Raw genomic sequence first — 12,843 nt, forward strand, 5'->3', positions numbered from 1 at the left:
ATTTGTAGGGTCAGTGTAACCTTGGCTCTCAGCCTGTAATTCCCTTTTTACGACTTTGAGAATTGTTTTCTGCTATAAATCAGGGGGCCCCCTTGTCTAGGAGTAAAAACATTGCCAAGGTTCTTAGGCAGCTGCTCTTCTGCCTGGCATGAAACATTTGAAAATCTTTAAGCTTTTTAAGATACAGGCCCTGATCAAAAAATATAAGCTTTGATAAAAATGCAGGCTTATGATTAGATGCCTCAATACTTTACCTTACAATTTTTTGCTCATAGGATCCAGAAGAGGGGAGAAGTGGTTTGTGATGTCAAGGGTAGCTGTCATCTTAACATAGCACAAGTCATCCTCAGAGAAGAAAGTTACAGCCAGGTCTCTAATTATTATGGAAATCTTACAGCGTAAAATACTGTTGAGTCGGGGACAAATGAAGAAATACATATTTTATTTTATTTTTTAAAAAGGCTTGGCAAAGTTTTTTGTTTTTTTTATTATTGCAAATGATGCTAATGATATCCAGACTGTTCTAGCAAATTACGCCAGCTTTTGAAGTGCCTGATGCCTGCCAACCTAACACTGTTGATGGATGCTGACACTTTGGATCCCAAATCTCCTGTAAGAATATACAAAAGAAAGGAAAAATGAAAATGTTTAAATTTACATCAACAGCATATTCATTCCCTGACATGGTAGTCACGGTTTGTTGGTCTTCTTTCATTTCTCTCTCTCTCTCGCTATTATTTCAGTTAAAATATGTATGTGTACCTATCCGATTATGGAAAAATAAATTAATTTTCTTTTTAAAGATCCCTGCATAACTCTTTTTTCTTGTTTGCTTTTCTAACCCCAAGAAGCATGTTTTGACAGTAGAAAAATGCCTAAAAGAGCTGCCTTTCAAAGGTGCATCTGTCTTCATCTTCAAAAGCTTTGAGGCAATGGGAAGTCATTTACCTAAGGTCCCATTAACTCCAAACATTTACAGCAGCATGGTACCACTTTAAGTAATCATGGCTTCCCCCAAAGCATTCTGGGAGCTGTAGTTTGTCAAGGGTTCTGAGAGTTTTTAGGAGACCCCTATGCCCCCAACAGAGCTACGATTCCTAGAGTTCTCTGGGAAGAGAGATTGATGGATAACCCACTCCAGGAATTGTAGCTCTGCGAGAAGAATAGGGATCAGCACCTGTAATAAACTACAGGGGTACCTCAGTTTTTGAACAGGCTTAGTTCACTAACAACTTGGAGCTCGAACACTGCAAAACCGGAAGTTGGTGTTCCGATTTTCAAACTTTGCCTCGGAAACCAAACATACTCCGTTTTGAGTCCCCCCGTGTTTCATGTTGCACTGCTAATTTCCATCCCGTCCCCCCACTGTAATTCAAGCCTTCCGTTTCTGATTGCAGGGTACTAAGGTGATATTTGGAGATAATATTTGGTGCTTTTGTTTTTGCTATTTATTTTGCATTTTTTGTTTTGAGGATTTTTCAGTTAATTTGTTTTTCTGACTGTGTGGATCCCAGTTCAACTACTGATTGATTGATTGATTGTGTGACTGTGGAAATGGATAAAAGCCCCCCATCCAAACAATGACTATCATCAGTGCAGGTAAGAATTTTTTTTTTAATTTTTTTTTTTATCCTCTACAATACTTTTTTAATTATTTTATAATACAGTACATTATTGCTTTCATTTTATAGATCAATGGTCTCATAAGATAGTAAAATTCATGTTAAATTGTTGTTTTAGGGGCTGTTTGAAAAAGTCTGGAACGGATTAATCCATTTTGCATTACTTTCTTTGGGAAAGCGCACCTTGGTTTTGGAACACGTTGGTTTTGGAACAGACTTCCGGAACGGATTAAGTTTGAGAACCAAGGTACCACTGTACAGCTCACAGAATGCTTTGGGGGGAAGCCATGACGGTTTAAAGTGGTATAATGGTGATTTAAATGTATGGTGCTTATGTAGCCAAAGCCCCACCCTTCCTGATGGGGCCAGCACTTTGGCAGCAGTATGGGGTCTTGAGTCCTTGCAGACCACACCCAGCAACAAAAATTTCAGATCCAAAGTGGAGGAGAAGATAATCACTATTTTTTTCCTTAATAAACAACAACAGCCAGTAGTCTTTTTCTTAGTCTGTCCCCGGCCACACACACAAACACACATGCACACACACACACATCTTGGTTATAGGGGACTAACACGGCAGTAGCATAAGCACTTCTTCGCAGCAGGATGCCATTATGTGATTTCTGAGCAGCACTCTAAAAATGTGTAGTGATTACCTTTTACGAGTCATGCTAGCAAAGCGCTATATTTAAAGCAGGCACATAAGAGACACCTGCTGTTCAGGTGAGCACATTAGAAATACTCTCTAGATGCACGCACGCACACACACACAAAATTAACAAGCTTCAGAGAATGCTGAATCACATCCCTAGACAGCGCCCACTCTTCAAAGACACTGGAGAGAGAGAGAGAGAGAGAGAGAGAGAACGAACAGAGGAGAGGTGGGAAGGCTCGCTGCAATCTCTCGGAACCAGGTGTTTTTGTCATAATGTAAACACTTCTGCCGACGGTTTTCCATACTGGAAAATTTCAAGATTGCTTATTGCAGATGGCGTGAGATGAACAAGCAGGGAAAAGAAAACTGCAGACAGGACTCATTTGGGATCGCCTTCCTGTTAATCCCCCTCGGCCGATTCTGGAAACCGGGTACTGCCACAGATGCGGCTGTTTATTCCGAAAGCAGCGTGTGAAATTTAGGCTGCCTCACCCGCTCTGCTCCAACAGGAAGCAATTGCTTCTCTTCCTTGGCGTGTTCTCTCTCTCTCTCTCTCTCTCTCTCTCTCTCTCCTTCGCCTTTATAAGACGAGGAATGCCTCTCCCACCTCCTCATCTACATCCAAGCTGCCCCTTCTTTCCCAAGCCCTCTGGAAGGGTCCTCTTCAACCTCTGCAACCAAAATTATGTCTCTTTTCTTTGTCTTAAGGCCAATCCACACAGACCTTTTCGTCGCACACTTTCTAGGCACAGGTCCACGTTTTAAAGCGCACCTTTTTTTTTTTTTTTTTGCCCCAGTGCTTTCCTCACAAAACCCTGTTCTTTAATGCTGAATCGGAACAAACAGCAATTCAGCAGTTTGAAAGCACATCAAAGTGTAAGTAGATAAATAGGTAAATGGCATTTCCATGCGCTGCTCTGGTTCGCCAGAAGCGGCTTAGTCATGCTGGCCACATGACCCGGAAGTTGTACGCCGGCTCCCTTGGCCGGTAAAGCGAGATGAGCGCCACAACCCCAGAGTCAGCCACGACTGGACCTAATGGTCAGAGGTCCCTTTACCTTTACCTTAAATTATTATCATTATCAATATCAATATCAATATCAATATCAATATCAATATCAATATCAATATCAATATCAATATCAATATTAATATTGTTATTGTTATTATACCACCCTTCTTCCAAAGATCGCATGTTAGTTCACAACATAAAAATTCAAAATGAGAACACAAAATACATAATAAAACAAAAACAAGCCAATAACTCCCCTCCCTCAAACACATTTTAAAAGTCACAGAATGATAATCAGACACAGGCCAGGTTATAAGAGAAACGTTTACACCTGGTGCCTAAAGATATATACCTATGATGCCAGGTGAGCCTCCCTGGGCAAGACGTTCAACAAAAGTGGAGCCAACACAGAAAAGGCCTGTTCTTGCCACCTGTACTTGTGTTTAGTTTGCAAACCCTTGATCATCTTGGTTGACCTCCCTTGATCAGAGCACTATACTTCTGTTGATGCTCCCTAGCTGTTGCATCACACTGTTGACTCATGTTAAGCTTGTGGTCCACCAAGACCCCCTAGATCCTTTTCACTAGTAAGCCAGGTGTCCCCCATCTTATATTTGTTCAGCTGGCTCTTCCTGCCTAAGTGTAGACCCTAATGAAATTCATTTTGTTAGTTTAGCCTAGTTCTCCAATCTGTTAAGATCGTCTTGAATCCCAATTATGTATTCTGCAGTATTAGCTCCCCCTTCCAGTTTGAGGTCATCTGCAAATTAGATGAGCATCCTCTCATTTCCTTTCTACAATTCATTTTATAAAGACTCTGATAACAGCAGGCCCAGGACAGAACCCTGCGGCACCCTACTTGTCACTTTTTTCCAGGATGATGAGGAACCATTAGTCTTTGGGTTTGTTCCGTCAACCAGCTACAAATCCACCTAACAGTTACCTCGTCCAGCTTCTCTAGCATATCAATTGGGAATTTCTCAAAAGCCTTACTGAAATCAAGATACACTATGTGTCTTGTTAGAGCCAGCGTGGTGTAGTGGTTAAGAGCGATAGACTCGTAATCTGGGGAACCAGGTTCGTGTCTCCGCTCCTCCACATGCAGCTGCTGGGTGACCTTAGGCCAGTCACACTTCTCTGAAGTCTCTCAGCCTCACTCACCTCACAGAGTGTTTGTTGTGGGGGAGGAAGGGAAAGGAGAATGTTAGCCGCTTTGAGACTCCTTCGGGTAGTGATAAAGCGGGATATCAAATCCAAACTCTTCTTCTTCTATGTCCGCAGCATTCCCCTGATCTACCAAACTTGTAACTCTATACTAAAAAAAGGGATTCATCAGGCATGGCTTGTTTTTTGAGAAATGCTGTATCTTAGTAATCACAGCATCCTTTTCTAAGTGCTCACAGACTGACCATTTAATTACCTGTTCCAGAAACCTTCCAGGTATCAACGTCAAACTGACTGGTCAGTCCCTATATTTGAAGGCCTAGATGGTCTATGTCCAATTGAAGGATACAGTACCATAAGAAGCTTTGAGGTTGCCTCTCAAACATTAGCACCTGAAGAGCAAGAGAAGCAGCTATCGGGATGGGAACTCTATGTTAGCTTCTCAGCATATGGGTCTCTGTCACTGACCAGGAAGGAGAGGGGGAGGTAGCGGGGAAGTTGACACAGTGCAAACCCACTGGCAGGAGCACTGGATTGGTTATGCCAGTGTGTTTGCACCGCACTGAGCTCTCCACCAACTCCCTGCTCCTCCTCTCCCTTCCAGCAAGCAGCAGCACCCCATCTGCTAGTAAATTAGCATAGCGCCTCGGCCCCAACCCATGAACCAAGTCTGGACAGCAGGTTACCTGCTCAGAATATTCCCTTACTATGCTGAGCTCTGTTGTATTTCTATGCAAATCGTAGTAATTAATTTCTAAAATTGCATCTGTACCTATAAATTAGCATATGCAAATGTTATGCTGATCTACATCTCCTTTTGTCCTTGTTCCGTGATGCATTTCCAGTGTGTGTGTGTGTAAGACAGACAGAGAGAGAGAGAGAGAGAGAGAGAGAGAGAGAGAGGAGGGAATCCTTACATGGCCAGCCTAGATCCCATTTTTCCATTACATATGCATACGCTAGAGCAAAGTTAATTTATAATGGTGCAATTTGTTGAGGGGGAAAGGTAAGCCTTTGTGAATCCCGACAATCCTAGCCAGCCTTCGAAGGAGGTGCTATAATATATCCTGTTTCTGGTCCCGTCCCCCCCACACTTTGAAAGAAATAAACAAACCCACAACAACTAGGATTTCCTTTAGCGGCAAAGCAGATTATTTGGAACTTCGGCACTTGCTAATAACTTCATAGATCAATGTACAGTTTAATTGATGGAACAGATGGAAGATACAGACTCCGCTGCATTAAAGACTTATACTTAATGCATCGGAATAACTGCGCCTGTGTTTTAAAATGTGCTCTTTCCAGACTGCTAAATAGAAAAGCCCAATTGCTTGGGATGCAATGACTCTCGGATTGTCCTAATTGTTTCCAATACAATTCGGAATAATTGATATCTGTCATTCTTTTGTTAGGGAGAGGAGGAGAGAATCACTTCCCCTGACAAAGAGATGGATGAAAGAGGAGCTAATATAAAGAGAGTGAGATATGTAAGCGAGGGCAATGCTTTTTATACCTTGATGCTTGTGTGCCCAACTCCTACAAACAGTATCGCTACTATTATTAGTAGGAATTCATTTGTAAAAATCACTTAAAGCCAGTTTTCCAAACAGTCCTCTAATTAATGGAGTAGCGAGAATTAAAACACAAGAACCAGCACATCTGCCTGATGTTAACCAAAATTAAAAAGTCTTCAAAATTCTCTCCAAAAGTCAACATCAAAGGGCCCGGGCATATTTCCCGGGGGAGGGAATGGGACCACCACAAAAAGGCATTGTCTCTGATAACTGCAGTCAAGTAGCACATCTTCCCGAACATAGAAGGGACTTTGTAAAGCCCAAAGCAGATCCAAGACTCAAAGGTGATTAATTTAACAATTACTTTAGTAATTTGGGACATTAAAAAAACTGCCCAGGGATCTTGCGGGTGGGAGGGTGGGATATAAGGAAGATGGTGATGAACATAAGGAGAACCTGCTGAATCAGGCCAGTGGTCCATCAATACCCGCATCCTTTTTCTCACAGTGGCCAAGCAGATGCCTTTGGGAAACCTGCAAGCAGGATTCAAGCACTAGAGAACTCTTATCCCCTTCTGCTGCTTCCAGTGACTGGTATTCAGAAGTATTATTGCCTCTGGCCGTGAAGGCAGGTCACAACCATCATGGCCTAGCACTTGTCAATAGCCGTCTCCACCATGATTTTGTCCAGTTCTGGTTGGTGGTCAATCATGATGACTGGTAAACAGTTTACCTTTTCCAGATAAAGTATTGAACCTTGTAGTATTGGGGGAGTATTTAGAATTAGAAATTCTTAATAATTTTATTTATTTATTTATTTATTTATTTACAACATAACATAACCCCCCCCCCCAAAATACAGAAATCCCAATACATCCTCATTAAACATGAACATAACATACAATAAGCATAGCATACAACAGTACAAACAACCAAATAAAATACTTCCTTTATCCTGTATCTGGCCTCCTTATTTACTTCTTATAAGCTGTTTCCTTTATGAATAATTATTAATATTTTTCTAATTATAACTTAAATATCCACAAAGTCTCCTGCAGACATTAATCAAAACAAGTCCAGGTATGTATTTTAGGCCACTGTTTTGTGAAGTATTCTCTGCATTTCCCCCATGCTTTTTGAAATTCTTGTCTACACATCACACTAGAATTAGAAATTCTTAGTTCCCCCTGGCCAAACTACACTTCCGAGGATTCTCTAGGGAGAAATATCTGCGAATAAGCCTGTTTTAAGTCATAGAATCATAGAATTTTAGAGCTGGAGGGAACCCAGGTAAAGGTAAAGGTACCCCTGCCCGTACGGGCCAGTCTTGACAGACTCTGGGGTTGTGCGCCCATCTCACTTAAGAGGCCAGGGGCCAGCGCTGTCCGGAGACACTTCCGGGTCACGTGGCCAGCGTGACATCGCTGCTCTGGCAAGCCAGAGCCGCACACGGAAACGCCGTTTACCTTCCCGCTGGTAAGCGGTCCCTATTTATCTACTTGCACCCGGAGTTGCTTTCGAACTGCTAGGTTGGCAGGCGCTGGGACCGAGCAGCGGGAGCGCACCCCGCCGCAGTGATTCGAACCGCCGACCTTTCGATCGGCAAGCCCTAGGTGCTGAGGCTTTAACCCACAGCGCCACCTGCGTCCCTGGAGGGAACCCAAGGCTCACCTAATTCAACCCCCTGCAATGCAGGAATCTCAACTGAAAAATCCATGACATATGGCCATCCAACCTCTTTTTATAAACCTCCAAGGAAGAAAAGTCCACCACCTCCCAAGGGAGTCCGTTCCACTGTTGAACAGCTCTTACTGTTAGAAAGTTCTTCCTGATGTTTAGTCGGAATCTCCTTTCCTGCAACTTGAAGCCATTGGATTTGATAGAAGAAGAGTTTGGATTTGATATCCCGCTTTATCACTACCCGAAGGAGTCTCAAAGCGGCTAACATTCTCCTTTCCCTTCCTCCCCCACAACAAACACTCTGTGAGATGAGTGGGGCTGAGAGACTTCAGAGAAGTGTGACTTGCCCAAGGTCACCCAGCAGCTGCATGTGGAGGAGCGGGGAATCGAACCCGGTTCACCAGATTACGAGTCCACCGCTCTTAACCACTACGCCACACTGGCTCATTGGTTCGAGTCCTACCTCCCAGTGCAAGAGAACACGAGCTGGCTCCATCCTCCATGTGACAGCCCCTTTAGAGATTTGAAGATGGCCCATGTCTGTTTTCAATTCCAGTCGAAAAGGAAATTCATTTGCATGCCCAGCATCGGGAAAAGACTGTCAGCACCAATAGGTATCCCAATGTCCAGGGGACATTTGTAGCAAATGTTAAAACCCATTGTGCTGTGGACATTATCTACGTTGTTGTTATAGTTCTGGGGAATATCTCTCTCTGACACACACACATACCGCCTGAAAAGCTTCAGGAGAAGGTGCCTGAGGATGATGTGAGAGATTTCTAATACAAATTTTATTTTTATGTGATACTATTCAAATGCCTCTGTACAACATGAACTACCTGAACCAAATCAAATCCCCAGGTCAATCCCTTCTTCCGAGTGCTCCTTAGATAACACAGTCTTGTTCTGTGAATCTGTTCAATATATTAAAGTTGATTCACTCGGACAGTGTGTAAGATATAATACATTAATCTGGCCCATTTCAATTTCTGAGCCTGGGACTATAAAACCGGTGTGCTGCATATCTAATTTTTTTTCCTTCTTCTTTTTTTTGAATACCTGATTTATGCATCAGTCTCGTGCGGAAGTGTCGATGGCACGGCAGACGCCGCGGCTGCATTAACAACGGGCTGCATCAGCACTCAAATCTTATCTTGTTAAATCAGACAAATGTAGCTCAATGAAAAGGGAGGAATAAAGGCCTAGCTTGGTTGAAAGGAGTGAATTTTAATCCTGTTTGTTAGGGGAGTTTTGTGGCGTGGGCTGAATCACCAAAGACTCGGCTGCCCACCGAACGGGGAAGCACTCAAGAGGTCTTAGGGAAATATACATATAAGCACACACACACACACACACACACACACACCATAAGGGCACATGCAGTATACATGCAATGCCTTGCTTTGCACATTCCAGAATTGCCCAAAAGGTGTTCTCAATGCTTTTTTTTTTATAATAAAAAATTAAGCAAATATTTTGCTACATCTTTTCATCTCCGACACAATAAGCAGTTCCTTATCCATTACTTAACTTGAAAACAAAGGAAGAAATGCAGGCAATTAAATGTACTGTGCATTCCATTGTAATATTTTGAATTTCATTACCACTGAATACCACAGGATGACAAAGCAAGGAAAAACAGAGGGCTAGTGATTGGCAGGGAGGTACAGAGGGACTGTGAGGCAATGTTGGGAGTGTTCTGAAAGAGCCAAACAGCAACATTTTCCTACTTCCTGGTGCAGGGGCTTCTGGGAGTTGAGAAGGCAAACAATTTAGCTGCGGGTATGTTTCAGCTTCAACACAATAGGACAGATTCAGGGAGCAAGTCTTCACACACACACACACACACACACACACACACACTTTATTTTCTCTGTGATACATAATTTTAGGGAGAAAGAACCAACAAACAAATCAGCACCCCTTTTCATCATAGGCTTGCTCAGGTGTGACACTGAACACAGGTCAAGCCATCTCTACATCTGTAGGTAAGGTAAAGAAAGGTAAAGGACCCCCGATGGTTAAATCCAGTCAAAGGTGACTATGGGGTGTGGCACTCACCTCACTTTTCAGACCGAGGAAGCCAGCATTTGTCCACAGACAGCTTTCCGGGCCATGTGGCCAGCATTACTAAACTGGTGCATGGAGGACTGTGCCAGAGCACATGAAAACACTGTTTACCTTCCCGTTGCAGTGGTACCTATTTATCTACTTGTGCTGGTGTGCTTTCAAACTGCTAAGGTTGGCAGGAGCTGGGACAGAGCAATGGGAGCTCACCCTGTTGCACAGATTCGTACTGCTGTCCTGATCAGCCAGCCCAAGTGGCTCAGTGGTTTAGAGTGTGCACTCATTGATTTGCATGGCTCAATGTTTTGTGCACACCGATTGTACCTGTTAAGTTGTGGGTTGACATAGCAGATGACACACCGATTTCTCCAAAGCAGCTCTTTATTTTGTAAGCTGGAATAGAACTGACCAGCAAACAGCTCAGCTGGCCTGCTTTTATAGGCAGCCGGCTGTCAACATTGTAGCAACAACAACCCAGAGTTTCCTGCCTAAAATAACTGACGTGGACCTGAGTGAAAACTATTTACAGACCTGAGTGAAAACTATCTACAGTATCCCCCTGCTGGCCCAGGGTGAAACATCACTACATAACACCCCTCCCCACCGAGATAAGGCGTTAGTTACAATCGTAATGGTTTCCTTATATACAACACTACGCGTAATGGTTCTATTAGGCACAAAAGCATATCGGTTACATTTTCCATACTTAGACCAACAGTGATACATGTCCAACAACATAGTCCTTTAAATAAGTTGGGCGCTTGGAAACTCTGCCAGACTGCCGGGGACTGGTAGCCAAGTCCAGAGGGCCACACAGTTCTTGCTGAGGCTGTGGTGCGACCCTAGGTGGCGTTGGAACCAAATCCCCTGGATCCGCTGCTGTGGGTGGAGCCTCCGCAAGTGGAGTGGTCTGAGTCTGTGGTAAGTCTGGCAGACCCTCTGAAGCAGCTTGGTTCGGCTCCACGCTGGCAGTTTGCGAGGGAGGTGTAGGTGGAGCCTCGCCATCTGTAAGTGTCTCTTCTGGAGCCGCAAGCGCAGTTGGGGGCACCACGGTAGTGTCCAAGTCCCCAACCCTGCGCCTAAGCTGGTCTATGTGCCGTCGCCACAAGCGTCTGTCTTCAAGTGCCACCTGGTACGAGCGAGGTCGTGATTTCGCTCAGTGATTTCGCTCTGTGATTCAGCTCAGTTCAGAGGCTGGCCACATCTGGCTGTGCTCTGATGTCCATCGATCCCATCCTCGTCGCCAGTGTTAAGTTGTGGGTTGACATAGCAGATGACACAGCAATTTCTCCAAAGCAGCTCTTTATTTTGTAAGTTGGAATAGAACTGACCAGCAAACAGCTCAGCCGGCCTGCTTTTATAGGCAGTCGGCTGTCAACATTGTAGCAACAACAACCCAGAGTTTCCCGCCTAAAATAACTGACGTGGACCTGAGTGAAAACTATCTACAGACCTGAGTGAAAACTATCTACAGTATCCCCCTGCTGGCCCAGGGTGAAACTTCACTACATAACAGTGCCCTTGTTGACTGTATTGTGTGAACACCCCTTATACTGTATCTTACTTTTCCCATCCCTCCAGCAGAAACAGAACTCCATCATTTTCCCCAGAAAGCCAATATTAATTCTCAAAGAAAGACACTATCACGATGTCAGAACCAACATTTCCTTCCCAGCGAGCCCCAGGCAAAGCAGACAGGGCCATGCCAAGGATGGGAAGAAAAGACAGAGCAAAGCTTCCCTCAGAACATCCACCCGAATCAGCCTAGTCATTTGCAGGAAACCAGTGACTGCAAAGCAGGAATCACTTCTTAGGGAAGAACTTCTGATCTTCTGTTTAGACTCCCCCCCCCACCCGCATGTTCCTCTTCTAATAAATTACCGTAGTTCAGACTTTGCAAATCTCATGTCAGCGTAAAGGCCTTGTGTTTATTTCGCTAATAAAAAGGTATTTGGGAAATGGGGGAAACCCAACTGAAAGCAGCTCCAAAATAACAATACAAGTAGCTATTAAAACCAAACACTGCCAAGTAGAACAATTATGTAAGGAGCCAACTTGGAGCCAGAATGACTTAATTGGCTCAAAGATGCTCTTTGGTGCTCAACGCAGCTCAAGAAGTATATTATTTAAGCGTGAGTCTGTGCAGCTTTTTGTTGGTTCTTCTCCTTTCTGCTGCAGTTAATTACCGGAGGAGAAGAAGGACAGTGTCGTTTGGCTCTCCTGCCCGCAACCTCTCTCGCATGCTATGTCTGCGAGGTCAAGATCCCCTGTTTATAAAGTGATTATTGGTGGCTGCGGGAATAATTGTGATGTCACGAGGAAAGGATTGAGGTTGATTAGTATTAATGAGAAGGAGGCGATTGGAAAAAGGAGACCATCAGGGGGCGGAATCAGGGAAGGGTGAACATTTGAATTTCAATTGTTTTGCGGCAGCTCTGCTCCCCAAGCTTATTTGCTCGGAAGTTGCAATCGAGGGGACGGAAGAACATAAGAAGAGCCTGCTGGATGAGGCCAATGTCCCGTCTAGTCCAGCATCCTCTTCTCACAGTGGCCAACCAGATGCCTGTGGGAAGCCCACAAGTAGGATTGGGGCAAAACAACTGGGATCTGGAAGCATGGCTAGCCATTATAGCTAGTGGCCATCAATAGGCTTCTATTGCATGAGATGTGCCTTACAACTTCTGCAGTGAAGACAAATGCAAAGAATCCATACCACTTCTCTGCAATCTCCCTTTGCCTCCCTTGCCATCCAAATATGGTTTCCTGCTTCTGGTGTTTATTATTATTATTATTATTATTATTATTATTATTATTATTATTAGTCTTTATGGGTGGAATCCAATGTGTCACTAAGTCTCTCATTCCATCAGTGCAGGGATTTCTCCTCATGCAAGAGACTTTCTTTCCTCTCCTTTCCCTAAAGGTAAAGGGACCCTTGACTATTAGGTCCAGTTGTGGACGACTCTAGGGTTGCGGTGCTCATCTCGCTTTATTGGCCGAGGGAGCCGGTGTACAGCTTCCGGGTCATGTGGCCAGCATGACTAAGCCACTTCTGGCGAAACCAGAGCAGTGCACTGAAACGCTGTTTACCTTCCCGATGGAGTGGTACCTATTTATCTACTTGCACTTT

This window comes from Podarcis cretensis, assembly GCF_951804945.1.
Source record: "Podarcis cretensis genome assembly, chromosome: 3".
Taxonomy (NCBI): Eukaryota; Metazoa; Chordata; class Lepidosauria; order Squamata; family Lacertidae; genus Podarcis; species Podarcis cretensis.